We start from the raw sequence: 14,478 nt of genomic DNA on the forward strand, positions 1-14,478 counted from the left end.
CATCATTAGGAGAATGATGTGATGGACAAGACCCAATCCTAAGCCTAGCACAAGATCGTGTAGTTCGTATGCTAAAGCTTTTCTAATGTCAAGTATCATTTCCTTAGACCATGAGATTGTGCAATTCCCGGATACCGTAGGAATGCTTTGGGTGTACCAAACGTCACAACGTAACTGGGTGGCTACAAAGGTGCACTATGGGTATCTCCGAAAGTGTCTGTTGGGTTGGCACGAATCGAGACTGGGATTTGTCACTCTGTGTAAACGGAGAGGTATCTCTAGGCCCACTCGGTAGGACATCATCATAATGTGCACAATGTGACCAAGGAGTTGATCACGGGATGATGTGTTACGGAACGAGTAAAGAGACTTGCCGGTAACTAGATTGAACAAGGTATCGGGATACCGACGATCGAATCTCGGGCAAGTGCTATACCGGTAGACAAAGGGAATTGTATACGGGATTGATTGAATCCTTGACATCGTGGTTCATCCGATGAGATCATCGTGGAACAGGTGGGAGCCAACATGGGTATCCAGATCCCGCTATTGTTTATTGACCAGAGAGATGTCTCGGTCATGTCTGCATGATTCCCGAGCCCGTAGGGTCTACACACTTAAGGTTCGATGACGCTAGGGTTATAGGGAAAGTATGTACGCGGTTACCGAATGTTGTTCGGAGTCCCGGATGAGATCCCGGACATCACGAGGAGTTCCAGAATGGCCCGGAGGTAAAAATTGATATATAGGAAGTGAGGATTTGGCCACCGGAAGTGTTCCGGGCATCACCGGTAATGTACCGGGACCATCGGAAGGGTCCGGGGGTCCACCGGGAGGGGCCACCAGCCCCGGAGGCCTACGTGGGCCAACAGTGGGAAGGGATCAGGCCCTAGGTGGGCTGGGGCGCCTCCCACGAAGGCCCAAGGCGCCTCCAAGAGGGGAGGGGCAAACCCTAGGGCAGATGGGCCCTAGGGCCCACTCTGGTGCGCCCCCCTCTCCCTCTCCCCTTTGGCCACCACCCTAGATGGCATCTAGGGCTGCCGCCCCCCCTAGGGAGGGAACCCTAGAAGGGGGCGCAGCCCTACCTCTCTTCCTCCTCGTCTCTTGTAGTGCTTGGCGAAGCCCTGCTGGAGTACCGCGCTCCTCCACCACCACCACGCCGTCGTGCTGCTGCTGGACGGAGTCTTCCCCATCCTCTCCCTCTCTCCTTGCTGGATCAAGGCATGGGAGACGTCACCGGGCTGCACGTGTGTTGAACGTGGAGGCGCCGTTGTTCGGCGCTTAGATCGGAATCGACCGCGATCTGAATCGCTACGAGTACGACTACCTCACCCGCGTTCTAGTAACGCTTCCGCTTAGCGATCTACAAGGGTACGTAGATGCACTCCTCTTCCCCTCGTTGCTAGATTACTCCATAGATTGATCTTGGTGATGCGTAGAAAATTTTAAATTTCTGCTACGATCCCCAACAAACGAGACTCATCTTTGGTCAGTAACCAATAGCGGAACCTGGATGCTCATATTAGCTCCTACATATTCTACGAAGATCTTTATCGGTCAAACCGCACAACAGCATACGTTGTTCCCTTTGTCATCGGTATGTTACTTGCCCGAGATTCAATCGTCGGTATCTCAATACCTAGTTCAATCTCGTTACAGGCAGGTCTCTTTACTCGTTTCGTAATGCATCATCCCGCAACTAACTCATTAGTTACATTACTTCCAATGCTTATAGTGATGTGCATTACCGAGAGAGCCCAGAGGTACCTCTCCGATATTCGGAGTGACAAATCCTAATCTTGATCTATGCCAACTCAACAAACACCATCAGAGACACCTGTAGAGCATCTTTATAGTCACCCTGTTACGTTGTGACGTTTGATAGCACACTAAGTGTTCCTCCGGTATTCGGGAGCTGCATAGTCATATGAACATGTATAAGTTATGGAGAAAGCAATAGCAACAAACTAAAAGATCATCGTGCTAAGCTAACGGATGGGTCAAGTCAATCACATCATTCTCTAATGAAGTGATCCTATTAATCAAATGACAACTCTTGTCTATGTTCAGGAAACATAACCATCATTGATTCAACGAGCTAGTCAAGTAGAGGCATACAAGTGACACTCTGTTTGTCTATGTATTCACACATGTACTAAGTTTCTGGTTAATACAATTCTAGCATGAATAATAAACATTTATCATGACATAAGGAAATATAAATAACAACTTTATTATTGCCTCTAGGGCATAATTCTAGCATGAATAATAAACTTTATTATTGCCTCCTTGACTTGATCGCGGATGGAATTGAAGCGTCTCTTGATGTGTTTGGTTCTCTTGTGAAATCTGGATTTCTTTGCCAAGGCAATTGCACCAGTATTATCACAGAATATTTTCATTGGACCCACCAGAGAGGCTACAAGCTCGGTGGCGCCTGCACCAATGTTGCAACCGATGACCCAAAAAACTGCAACCGATTGATTCAAAAGCTTCAACCGGCCGTATATAAAGCTTCAACTGGACACCACGACTAGAAAAAGCTACAATCGTTCATATGAAAGCTTCAATTGTACTTTGCAAAAGTTTCTACAGACCACCCATACAAACTGAAAAAGCTACAACCGTCCTTGTGAAAGCTTCAAACTGTATTGGAAAAAGCGTCAACCGATGAAATAGATAAGTTTCATGCGACCACTACGAAAGAAAAAGAAAGCTACAACCATCGAATTGGGAAGCTTCAACCATGAATTGAAAAGCTTCAACCCGCTTTATACAAAGCTTCAACCAGCTGTACAGAAAGCTTCAACCCCGCGAGTACACAACATAAAAGTTGCAATTGTTGACATGAAAAGCTTCAACCCTATCTCACTACTGCGATGGCTTCCCGGCGAAGATACAACGGAGACGAACTCCAGGGACCGGCAGGGTCGATATTTTTTGTTGGGTCCATTTTTTTGATGCATAAGAGGGGGCAGGCCATGGGGCACCTGTGCTCCAAACGGCGAGCGGCAGATAACGACGGGGGCAACGGCGAGGTAGACGCCCATGGCTGGGTGTGGGATGGCCCGCGGCCCTTGCTGTGGCTTGTCTCAATCGCCCTTGTTATCAAAGGAAAAGATGACGTAGAAGGTAGACGACGATGCAGGAGGGCTTGATCTGATGGTTGGGAGGCAGTGCAACGGACGGCCTGGGCTCGACCGGCCCAACTGTTGGGCCGGCGCACCGGCGTAGATCACTGCCCTTATAAATGTGGTATTTGTGGAGTCATGAAATCAAATAGGGGTAGCTTGTTTTGTGGCTATTCAACGAAAGAATGTATTGGCGCGAGGCTTAAAATCCATGCATGTATGATACCTTCCCGTGACTACTTTCGATACATGGAAATAAATAATCTGGTGGCTTGAATGACTGGACGCTGCTGGCTATGTAGCACCATTTATTTGATGATTTGGTCTGATTGGCATCCTTCCTTGTTTGCTTAAAAGTACCATAGGAGGGAATTAGCATTCGGAAGGCAAACATTCTGGCGCCACCACGTTTTGGTTTCCCGCCACTGTGTGTTGTATATATAGATGGGCGCGCGCACGTCTGATCGGCACACCACCACCATCAGCCTAACATAACAAAGCGATTCCATGGCTCCCCGTCTATCTTCTTTTGTCTCCTCCCCTGATCCCATTGAAATTTCTGATGACGAGAGCGTCATTCGTTCCCCTGATCCCATAGAAATATCGGATGACGAGAGCGCCTCGAAGGAGATCGTAGTCATTGAGGACTCCCAAGACGACGAAGACCAAGGTGATGTCGCCTCCTATGCCAAGGCCGTGTCCACGGCCGCTTCGTTCGTGGCTGCCAGCTCCAACGGCCACGACTCCCGTGGCAGCGGCGGCGGCGGCAGCTACTCTCATGGCAACGGTGATGATGACGATTCTGACTCGGACACCGACTCCGACTCCGACCCCGACAATGCTTCCTCGGCCGCACCAATTCAGCCGAAGCAGAGGGCACCGTACAATTGCTGGCATAGCCAGGATATTGTTCGGCTTCTGAAAACTCAAGAAGAGTTGCAGAAGGACTATGGCGAAGCGCGCGTACCTGTATCCACACTTCTGGACGAGTTTCTGAAGGGCGGGAAGCCGTTCCGCCATGGCGAGCTCACATCACGCAACATCACCGACAAGATTAAGTATTCGCGGAAGATATTTTTTGATATGTGCATGGAAGATCGGAAACGTAAGTTTCGCAAAGTGCGCACAGGGAATGAAAAAGAATTCTTTGAATGTTGCGAAGTGTTGTGGCCCGAGCTCGTGGAGCAAGCCCGTCGCGAAGTTGAGAAGAAAAGTAGGAGATCAGGTGCTACTAAAAAAAAGTAGGCAGATGCAGGGCTCTTTTTCGTTCAGTTTAATCATCGTCGGTACTATTTTGTTTCTGTGAGTTTTTTTTCTTTCTTGTGTGAGTTGTTTTTTCTTTCAGATATAATCACGAGAAGAAATAAATATGACTAGTACTGTGTGGTGTTTTCATGGTCAGTGTGTGTTGGCCACAGGAAACAATATGTGATGCTTTTGTACATTGATCGCTATGACTTTGTGTCACAGTTTCTCTCAACTTTCTCAAGTCTACGCTATTCTTTTTTTGACATAATACAGGTCATAAATAGAGAAATAGCCTGGATAATAAATCCCACAATCAGAAACTTCTGACCAACAATTTAACAGGCAAATTAATCACAACCATTGAATCTTAGAATTTTTTTACTGCCATTAAATTAAAGTTGGATTATTTTTATTTTCCCACGTTTCTATTTGGATAGATCATCGCGCCTTCACTAAAAACAGTTCTGCTTCGGTAGACCTCCTAAACACAAGGACGGCTTAGATTAGTTGATACCTCTTCATAAGAAAGGGCATAATGGTCATATTTGATAAACTCTTCGCGTATACGCTCTATATAAAGTAGTTTTTGGTTTTTTTAACCTTCAAAAAAGGTTTGCCGGAACCAAAGATTTGAGCTTTAGACTTCTTGGACTATTTCCACCCGCTATGACCAACTATAACAACACACTTATTTTTCCTAATTACTTCTTTTAGTCTTGAGAACAACTAGGGATCGGACTAGTGATTCTTATCTTACCATCAGATTACTCCAACACCATTGGATTAGATGCCTCTCGATGGCAGGATGGTCCATTAAAAACACGATTTGCACTAACTACGTTTATTTCGTACTAACAACTCCCCTAAATTATGCAAGATAATAACCTGCACAAGATCTGATTTTTACGCCATGCATTTTTTCCATGGAAAGCGATTTGCCTCTAGAGAGGAAATATGCTTCCAACTATATATTTTGATTTTTGATTTGCTTCCATACAAAGAAAATATGCTTCGAGCTGAACATATTGATTTTTTTTTCTTATATAGTATGCGTCTTTTCGTGCTTCCTATCTAAAAACATTTTGCTTCCAGCTGTTCATTTTTTTTGAGGTCTGCTTCCAGCTGTTCAGAGTGCAACTTATCGTGCTTTCTATGCAGAAACTTTTTTTTTTCAAACTGCTATTTACATTGCTTCCATGACAAATTGTTTTGATCTAGTAAAAATAAAATCTATATCCAGTGTAAGGGCATCTCCAACGACGACCCGCAAATTTCCTCCCGCATCCGTCCGCAGACAGGAGGGCCAGTCTCTCGACACGGATGCGGGAGGGCGCCATACAACGTTGCCTGCATACATTTTAACAACTACTGGATCTAAATGGACGGAATTTGTTCAAATCAGGCAGATTTCGTTCAAGCTCGGATGTAATTTACATAAACGAACCATATTTCGACCGTTTTACTAAAATATATAAAACACTAAATCATATATCGAACGACCACCTCGTAAGCGTGACCGCCCTATCCTGCCTTACCGCCATCGACGTCCGGACCGTCATCATCGTCATCATCCCTCTAGCGGCTCAATGATGCCGGAGGGCCGCGGCCGCCTAACGCTCGCGGAGGTGTCGCTCCGACTCCTATTGCGTGGTACGAAGGGCGACCTTGCCCACTACCGAATGCGCCAACGGCACCCTATCGGCGCTAAGCGACCAACCATTGTCGATCTTGGCGAGCTCGCCGTCAAGGTGGCGCCGGCGCCCGAGGGTTGTCTCCGTGATGGTAACGGATCGGTCAAGTGCCCATGCCGCAGCGAGGTCTGGGTCATTGCGGACCCATTCTGACACCATGTCTGCCTTGGCGAACGCGGAGCGGCGACCGGCATTGCGCCGGTCATATCTCACCTGCTGCGGCGCCGCGCGCTCTGTCATGGATACCATGGTGCGGGAGCTAGAGGGACCGTCGTAACCACCTCCTCCTAGGTAGTGGAGTTTGTGCTGGCGACAGCCGGCAGCAGCTCCTCCTTTATCGGGCGGCGGTCGCGTCATGGTGGTGAGGAGGGGTCGTCGATCCGCGCCTAGCGGCTGTGTGGCGTGGGCGACGTGGGCTCGTCCTTCACGTGACAGAGGCGCTGGCGTCTTGTCAGCTCCTTCACGCAGCCGCCGATGTGGAGGCCGTGGTTGTGCGGCGGGGACGTTGGCTCGTCTTTCACCTACCGAAGTGGGGATGACGACTCCCTCTTAACGTGGACACGTGGCGGGGATGGTGGCTCCTCCTTCACGCTCACCGGCGATGGTGGTGCCGGGCCCATGTGATGGAGCGAACGCTTCGTCATGCTCGCTATCTGACGGACAAATTCTTTGTCCATCGGAGCCACCTCCGAGAGGAGACGGGGTTGCTGCTACGGCTAGTCCTCCTCGTCGCCGGAGGAGATAACTATCTCCTCCTTGCCGAAGGAGCCCACCGCTGTGGATGCAGAAGGGCCCAGAGAGCGAGGGCAATGGCACCACGATCCGTCTAAAGACGAACTTACATCGGCGTTGTCTCCCCGCGTGGAGAACCAGGACTTCGCCATCGCCACTGGCTCGTAGACACTAGTAGAAAACAGGGCTTTGATTCAGGCCTGGCTAGCCCATTAGTCCCGGTTCTTCACGAACCGGGACCCGTGGGGGGGCATTAGTCCCGGTTCACGAGCCCAGGGGGCCGGCTGGGGCCTCGTGGGCATTGGTCCCGGTTCGTCTGGATCCATTTGTTTCGGTTCTAGGCACGAACCGAGACCAATGGGCCGCGCTCCTGGCCCACAACCATTGGTACCGGTTCGTGCCTAGAACCGGTACAGAAGGGGGGCTTTAGTCCCGGTTCCTGTCACGAACCGGGACAAATAAGTTGCCTATATATATCCGTCGTCGTGGCAGAGCACTCCACAGTGCTCTGTTTTTTCTGGCCGGCGAGGGGAGGGCAATTGGGTGCTCTAGCTCACCTCCTATGCACATGAGGTGTTCGATGAAATGCCCGAGCCACACTAGTTAAGCTTTCTCCTCTCGAGCTCGACCTCGGAGCTCCATTTTTCCCGAGATTTGTCTAGATTTAGTGGTCCGTCACGCCCCATCCCCGTTTTCACCGCCGTCGATCGCCCACGCTGATCTCGTCACCGGCACCACCGTGGTGAGCCTCTTGTTCTTATCTTCTTTCTGATTTTTTTACTTTAGATAGATACTTGTCTGATTTTCTTACTTTAGATAGATACTTGTCTGATTTTCTTACTTTTGGCACACATAATTATATATAATGCACGCATATGAACCGGCAATGGATGTATGGTGACAGACAGACCTCCGAGTACATTAAGGGCGTGCATAATTTTCTCGAAGTGGCTGGGGCAAACAAGCATAATGGTTTTATATGTTGTCCATGCCCTATATATGTGGGAATACAAAGTCTTAATCTAACCGGAAAATCCTTCACACCCTCCTGCTTTATAAGGGTTTCATGCCACACTATAATGTTTGGACGAAGCATGGAGAAATAGGGGTTATGATGGAAGACAGCGAAGAAGAAGAGGACGATGAAAACTATGTGCCCCCTCAATACGGTGATGCTGCAACGGGGGAGCTGCTGAAGATCAAGAGGAACCAGACGATGTGCCCGATGATGCTGCAACGGGGAAGCTTCTGAAGATCAAGAGGAACCAGACGATGTGCCCGATGATGATGATCTCCGCCGGGTCATTGTCGATGCAACGACGCAATGCGAAAGTCAAAAGGAGAAGTTGAAGTTCGATCGCATGTTAGAGGATCACAAAAAAGGGTTGTACCCCAATTGCGAAGACGGCAACATAAAGCTCGGTACCGTACTGGAATTGTTGCAGTGGAAGGCAGAGAATGTTGTGCCTGACAAATGATTTGAGAAGCTACTGGAAATATTGAGAAGAAGCTTCCAAAGGATAACGAATTGCCCGACAGTACGTACGCAGCAAAGAAGGTCGTATGCCCTCTAGGATTGGAGATGCAGAAGATACATGCATGCCCTAATGACTGCATACTGTACCGCGGTGCGTACGAGGATTTGAACGCATGCCCGGTATGCGGTGCATTGTTGTATATGATCAGACGGGATGACCCTGGTGATGTTGACGGCGAGCCCCGCAGGAAGAGCGTAATTGCGAAGGTGATGTGGTATGCTCCTATAATACCACGGTTGAAACGACTGTTCAGAAACAAAGAGCATGCCAAGTTGATGCGATGTCACAGTGAGGACCGTAAGAAATATGGGAAGTTGAAAGCACCCGCTGATGGGTCGCAGTGGAGCAAAATCGAGAGAGAGTACTGGGCTGAGTTTGCACGTGACGCAAGGAACGTATGGTTTGGTTTAAGCGCGGATGGCATTAATCCTTTCGGGGAGCAGAGCAGCAATCACAACACCTGGCCTGCGACTTTATGTATGCATAACCTTCCTCCTTGGATATGCATGAAGCGGAAGTTCATTATGATGCCAGTTCTCATCCAAGGCCGTAAGCAACCCGGCAACGACATTCATGTGTACCTAAGGCCATTAGTTGAAGAACTTTTACATCTGTGGAATGGAAACGGTGTACGTGCATGGGATGAGGAAAAATAGGAGGAATTTACTTGCACGCGTTGCTGTTTGTAACCACCAAGGATTGCCCGCTCTCAGTAACCTTTCAGGACAGACAAACAAGGGATACCACGCATGCACGCACTGTTTAGCTCACACCGAAAGTATATACCTGGACAAATGCATGAAGAATGTGTACCTAGGCCATCGTCGATTTCTTCCGACCAACCATCAATGTCGAAAGGAAGGCAAGAATTTCAAAGGCGAGGCAGATCACCGGAAGAAGCCCGCCATGCGTACCGGTGATCATGTACTTGCTATGGTCAATGATTTACATGTAATCTTTGGAAAGGGTCCCGACAGACTAGCTGTTCCGAATGACGCTGAGGGACGCGCACCCATGTGGACGAAGAATTCCATATTTTGGGACCTACCTTACTGGAAATACCTGGAGGTCCGCTCTTCGATCGACGTGATGCACGTGACGAAGAAGCTTTGTGTGAACCTGCTAGGCTTCTTGGGCGTGTATGGGAAGATAAAAGATACAACTGAGGCACGGGAGGACCTGCAACGTTTGCACGAAAAAGACGGCATGCCTCCAAAGCAGTATGAAGGTCCTGCCAGCTACACCCTTACCAAAGAAGAGAAGGAAATATTCTTTGAATGCTTGCTTAGTATGAAGGTCCCGACTGGCTTCTCGTCGAATATAAAGGGAATAATAAATATGCCAGAGAAAAAGTTCCAGAACCTAAAGTCTCATGACAGCCACGTGATTATGAAGCAACTGCTTCCGGTTGCATTGAGGGGGCTTCTACCGGAAAACGTCCAATTAGCCATTATGAAGCTATGTGCATTCCTCAATTCAATCTCTCAGAAGGTGATCGATCCAGAAATCATACCAAGGCTAAGGAGTGATGTGGTGCAATGTCTTGTCAGTTTCAAGCTGGTGTTCCCACCATCCTTCTTCAAAATCATGACGCACGTCCTAGTTCATCTAGTTGACGAGATTGTCATTCTCGACCCCGTATTTCTACACAATATGTACCCCTTTGAGAGGTTCATGGGAGTCCTAAAGAAATATGTCCGTAACAACGCTAGGCCAGAAGGAAGCATCTCCATGGGCCATCAAACAGAGGATGTCATTGGGTTTTGTGTTGAATTCATTCCTGGCCTTAAGAAGATAGGTCTCCCAAAATCGCGGTATGAGGGGAGACTGACTAGAAAAGGCACGCTTGGAGGGGACTCAATAATATGCAGGGACGGATATTCTTGGTCTCAAGCACACTACACAGTTCTACAGAACTCTATATTGGTGACCTCGTATGTCGATGAACACAAGAACACTCTGCGCTCCAAACACCCGGAGCAGTGCGACGACTGGATTACATGTGAACACATCAGGACTTTCAGCAGTTGGTTGGAAACACGTCTCAGAGGTGACAACAATGTTTGTAATGAGCTGTACTCGTTGTCCAGGGGACCATCTTCGACTGTATTGACTTACAAAGGATACGAGATAAATGGGAATACATTTTACACGATCGCCCAAGATCAAAAGAGCACCAACCAAAAACAGCGGTGTCTGCTTTGATGCAGTAACCGAGAGGGGAAAGGACACATATTATGGTTACATAGTGGACATGTGGGAACTTGTCTACGGACATGATTTTCAGGTCCCTCTGTTTACGTGAAAATGGGTCAATCTATCAGGAGGCAGGGTACAGGTAGACCACAATACGGAATGACAACAGTGGATCTGAACAATGTTGGGTACACTAACGAACCATTTGTCCTAACCAATGATGTGGCACAGGTTATCTATGTGAAGTACATGTCTACCAAATCGAGAAAAAGAAAAGATAAGGAAGCGAATACATCATACAATAAGCCAAAGCGCCACATAGTTCTTTCAAGAAAAAGGGACATCATGGGAGTGGAGGGCAAGACAGACATGGCCGAAGATTATGAAAAGTTTCATGAAATTCCTCCCTTCAAAGTCAAGGCTGACCCAAGCATCCTGATAAATGATGAAGATTATCCATGGTTACAGAGCAATAAAGGAAAGGACACAAGCGAAGAAAAAGTGAAGAATTTCTCTCCACAACTATTATGATGATACCATGCCAACTTTCAACCTTTTCGTTGTTCATTTGAAATGCCTGTTGTAACAGACAAGTTTCCGTATGAAGTCCTCATACTTCGAAAGAGATTGTCTGTTTTGTACACGAAGTGCATCCAGTTTTTGCCGTAACCCTCTCAACTTTCTTGCACATGCTATGTGGATTAAAGGATGATACCATGCCAACTTTCAACCTTTCCAGAGTTCATTTGAAATGCTTTCCAATTTCGGGGTCTTATAGCTCAAAATAATCAGTAAATGCATGAAAAATAACAAATGAAGTCAGAAAGGGTTGAAAATTGATGACGTGGCTTTGAATGGTGCATTTTGAACACACAAAAAGTGAGGAGTTCACATAAGTTTTAAAAAATGAAATCCCTTTTTAAGAGACGAGTTTGCGTATGAAATCCTGATACTTCGAAAGAGATTGTCCATTTTGTACACGAAGTGCATCTACTTTTTGCCGTAACCCTCTCAACTTTCTTGCACATGCTATGTGGATCAAATGATGATACCATGCCAACTTTCAACCTTTTTCAGAGTTCATTTGAAATGCTTTTCAATTTCAGGGTCTTATAGCTCAAAATAGTCATAAAGGGTTGAAAATTGATGATGTGGCTTTGAATAGTGCATTTTGAACACACAAAAAGTCAGGAGTTCACAGAATTTTCATAAAGAACTTTTTTGTTACAAACTTTAATAGCAAAAAATTTATCATAAAATAAAATAAATAAGTAATTAGAAACAAAATAATATAAACTTTAATAAAATATATAAGAAGAAACAAAATAAATTAAATTAAATTAAACTTTAATAACATAAATAAAATTTATGAAACTAAAATTATCAAAGTATTTTATGTTCAAAACATTATAAGCAACCTCTAGTATTATTGAAAATAAAATTATATAAAATTGATGCAACTAAATTTATCAAAGTATTTTCTGTTCAAAATCATTAAAAGCAAAAAGAATTTTCATAAAGAACTTTTTTTAGAAACTTTAATAGCAAAAAGAATTATCATAAAGTAAAATAAATAAGTAATTAGAAACAAAATAAAATCAAATAAATAAGTTTTTGGTTGTAAGTAGAAAGAAAATAAAATAAATAAAACAAAAAAGAAAACAAAAAAACAGGGAAAAAATATGCCACATACTGGGACACCACGGTGTGAATACGACTAGAAACCCATCCATGGGCCAGGATTCAGGCCCACAGAAGGCCCAGTAGGCCCATCAGGCATAGCAGTCACAATTAGGCCCGTAAGCATGCAATGGAGAGGAGCTTGAGAGGGGTGCGACAGTGGGGCTTATAAACCACTGCGCGCCCCTCTCAACTAGCAAGGTGGGACTAAACTCCCAACACCACGCCGCTGTGCAAGGCCTTTGGTCCCGATTGGTGGCACCAACCGAGACTAAAGGTTCGCATTGGTACCGGTTTGTGGTACCAACCGGTACCAATTCCGCCCTTTAGTCCCCGTTGGTGCCACCAACCGGGACCAAAGGCCTCTACTTCCCGCCCTTTTGGGCTGCTCAAAAGAGACCTTTGGTCCCGGTTCGTGTCACCAACCGAGACTAAAGGGTAGCATTGGTCCCGGTTGGTGCCACGAACCGGGACCAATGCTTCGACTATATAAGAAACACTTGTGAAATTTTCCGTTTTCATCGTCAGTTGCCCCCCGCCCGACGACGCCACGAGCTCGACGACGCTAGGCTGCGCCGCCGCCGTCGTCGTCGCCCGTGCCCCCGAGCCCACGCCGACGTCGTCCGCCGCCCACGCCGTCGCCTGATACGTCTCCAACGTATCTATAATTTTTGATTGTTCTATGCAATTATATATAAACCTTGGATGTTTTGTATGCATTTATATGCTATTTTATATGATTTTTCGGACTAACCTATTAACCTAGAGCCCAGTGCCAGTTTCTGTATTTTTCCTTGTTTTTGAGTTTTACAGAAAAGGAATACCAAACGGAGTCCAATTGACGTGCCAATTTTTTGACGATTTTTTATGGACCAAAAGAAGACCCAGAGTAAAAGAGTTGGGCCAGGAGAGTCCCGGGCTTCCCACAAGGGTGGGGGGCGCGCCCACCCCCCTGGGCATGGGCCCCTGCCTCGTGGACAACTCGGAGACCCCCCTGACGTGAGACCTACGCCAAAAAATCTTATAAATACTGAAACCTCCAAAGAGCATAATAGATCGGGAGTTCCACCGCCAGAAGCCTCAATAGCCACCGAAAACCAATCTAGACCCATTCCGGCACCCCGTCGAAGGGGGGAATCCCTCACCGGTGGCCATCTTCATCATCCCGGCGCTCTCCATGACGAGGAGGGAGTAGTCCACCCTCGGGGCTGAGGGTATGTACATGTAGCTATGTGTTTGATCTCTCTCTCTCTCTCGTGTTCTTGAGGTGGTACGATCTTGATGTATCGCGAGCTTTACTATTATAGTTGGATCTTATGATGTTTCTCCCCCTCTACTCTCTTGTAATGGATTTAGTTTTCCCTTTGTAGTTATCTTATCGGATTGTGTCTTTAAGGATTTGAGAACACTTGATGTATGTCTTGCGTGGGATAACCGTGGTGACAATGGGTTATTCTATTGGTTCACTTGATGTATATTTTGGTGATCAACTTGCGGGTTCCGCCCATGAACCTATGCACAGGGATTGGCACACGTTTTCGTCTTGACTCTCTGGTAGAAACTTTGGGGCACTCTTTGAAGTACTTTGTGTTGGTTTGAATAGATGAATCTGAGATTGTGTGATGCATATCGTATAATCATACCCACGGATACTTGAGGTGACATTGGAGTATCTAGGTGACATTAGGGTTTTGGTTGATTTGTGTCTTAAGGTGTTATTCTAGTACAAACTCTATGATAGATTGAACGGAAAGAATAGCTTCATGTTATTTTACTATGGACTCTTGAATAGACCGATCAGAAAGGATAACTTTGAGGTGGTTTCGTACCCTACCATAATCTCTTCGTGTGTTCTCCGCTATTAGTGACTTTGGAGTGACTCTTTGTTGCATGTTGAGGGATATTTATGTGATCCAATTATGTTATTATTGTTGAGAGAACTTGCACTGGTGAAAGTATGAACCCTAGGCCTTGTTTCAACGCATTGCAATACCGTTTACGCTCGCTTTTATCATTAGTTACCTTGCTGTTTTTATATTTTCAGATTACAAAAACTATTATCTACTATCCATATTGCACTTGTATCACCATCTCTTCCCCGAACTAGTGCACCTATACAATTTACCATTGTATTGGGTGTGTTGGGGACACACGAGACTCTTTGTTATTTGGTTGCAGGGTTGTTTGAGAGAGACCATCTTCATCCTATGCCTCCTACGGATTGATAAACCTTAGGTCATCCACTTGAGGGAAATTTGCTAC

This window comes from Triticum urartu, chromosome 5A (assembly GCF_056163025.1).
Source record: "Triticum urartu cultivar PI428250 chromosome 5A, HENAU_Tu73, whole genome shotgun sequence".
Classification (NCBI taxonomy): domain Eukaryota; kingdom Viridiplantae; phylum Streptophyta; class Magnoliopsida; order Poales; family Poaceae; genus Triticum; species Triticum urartu.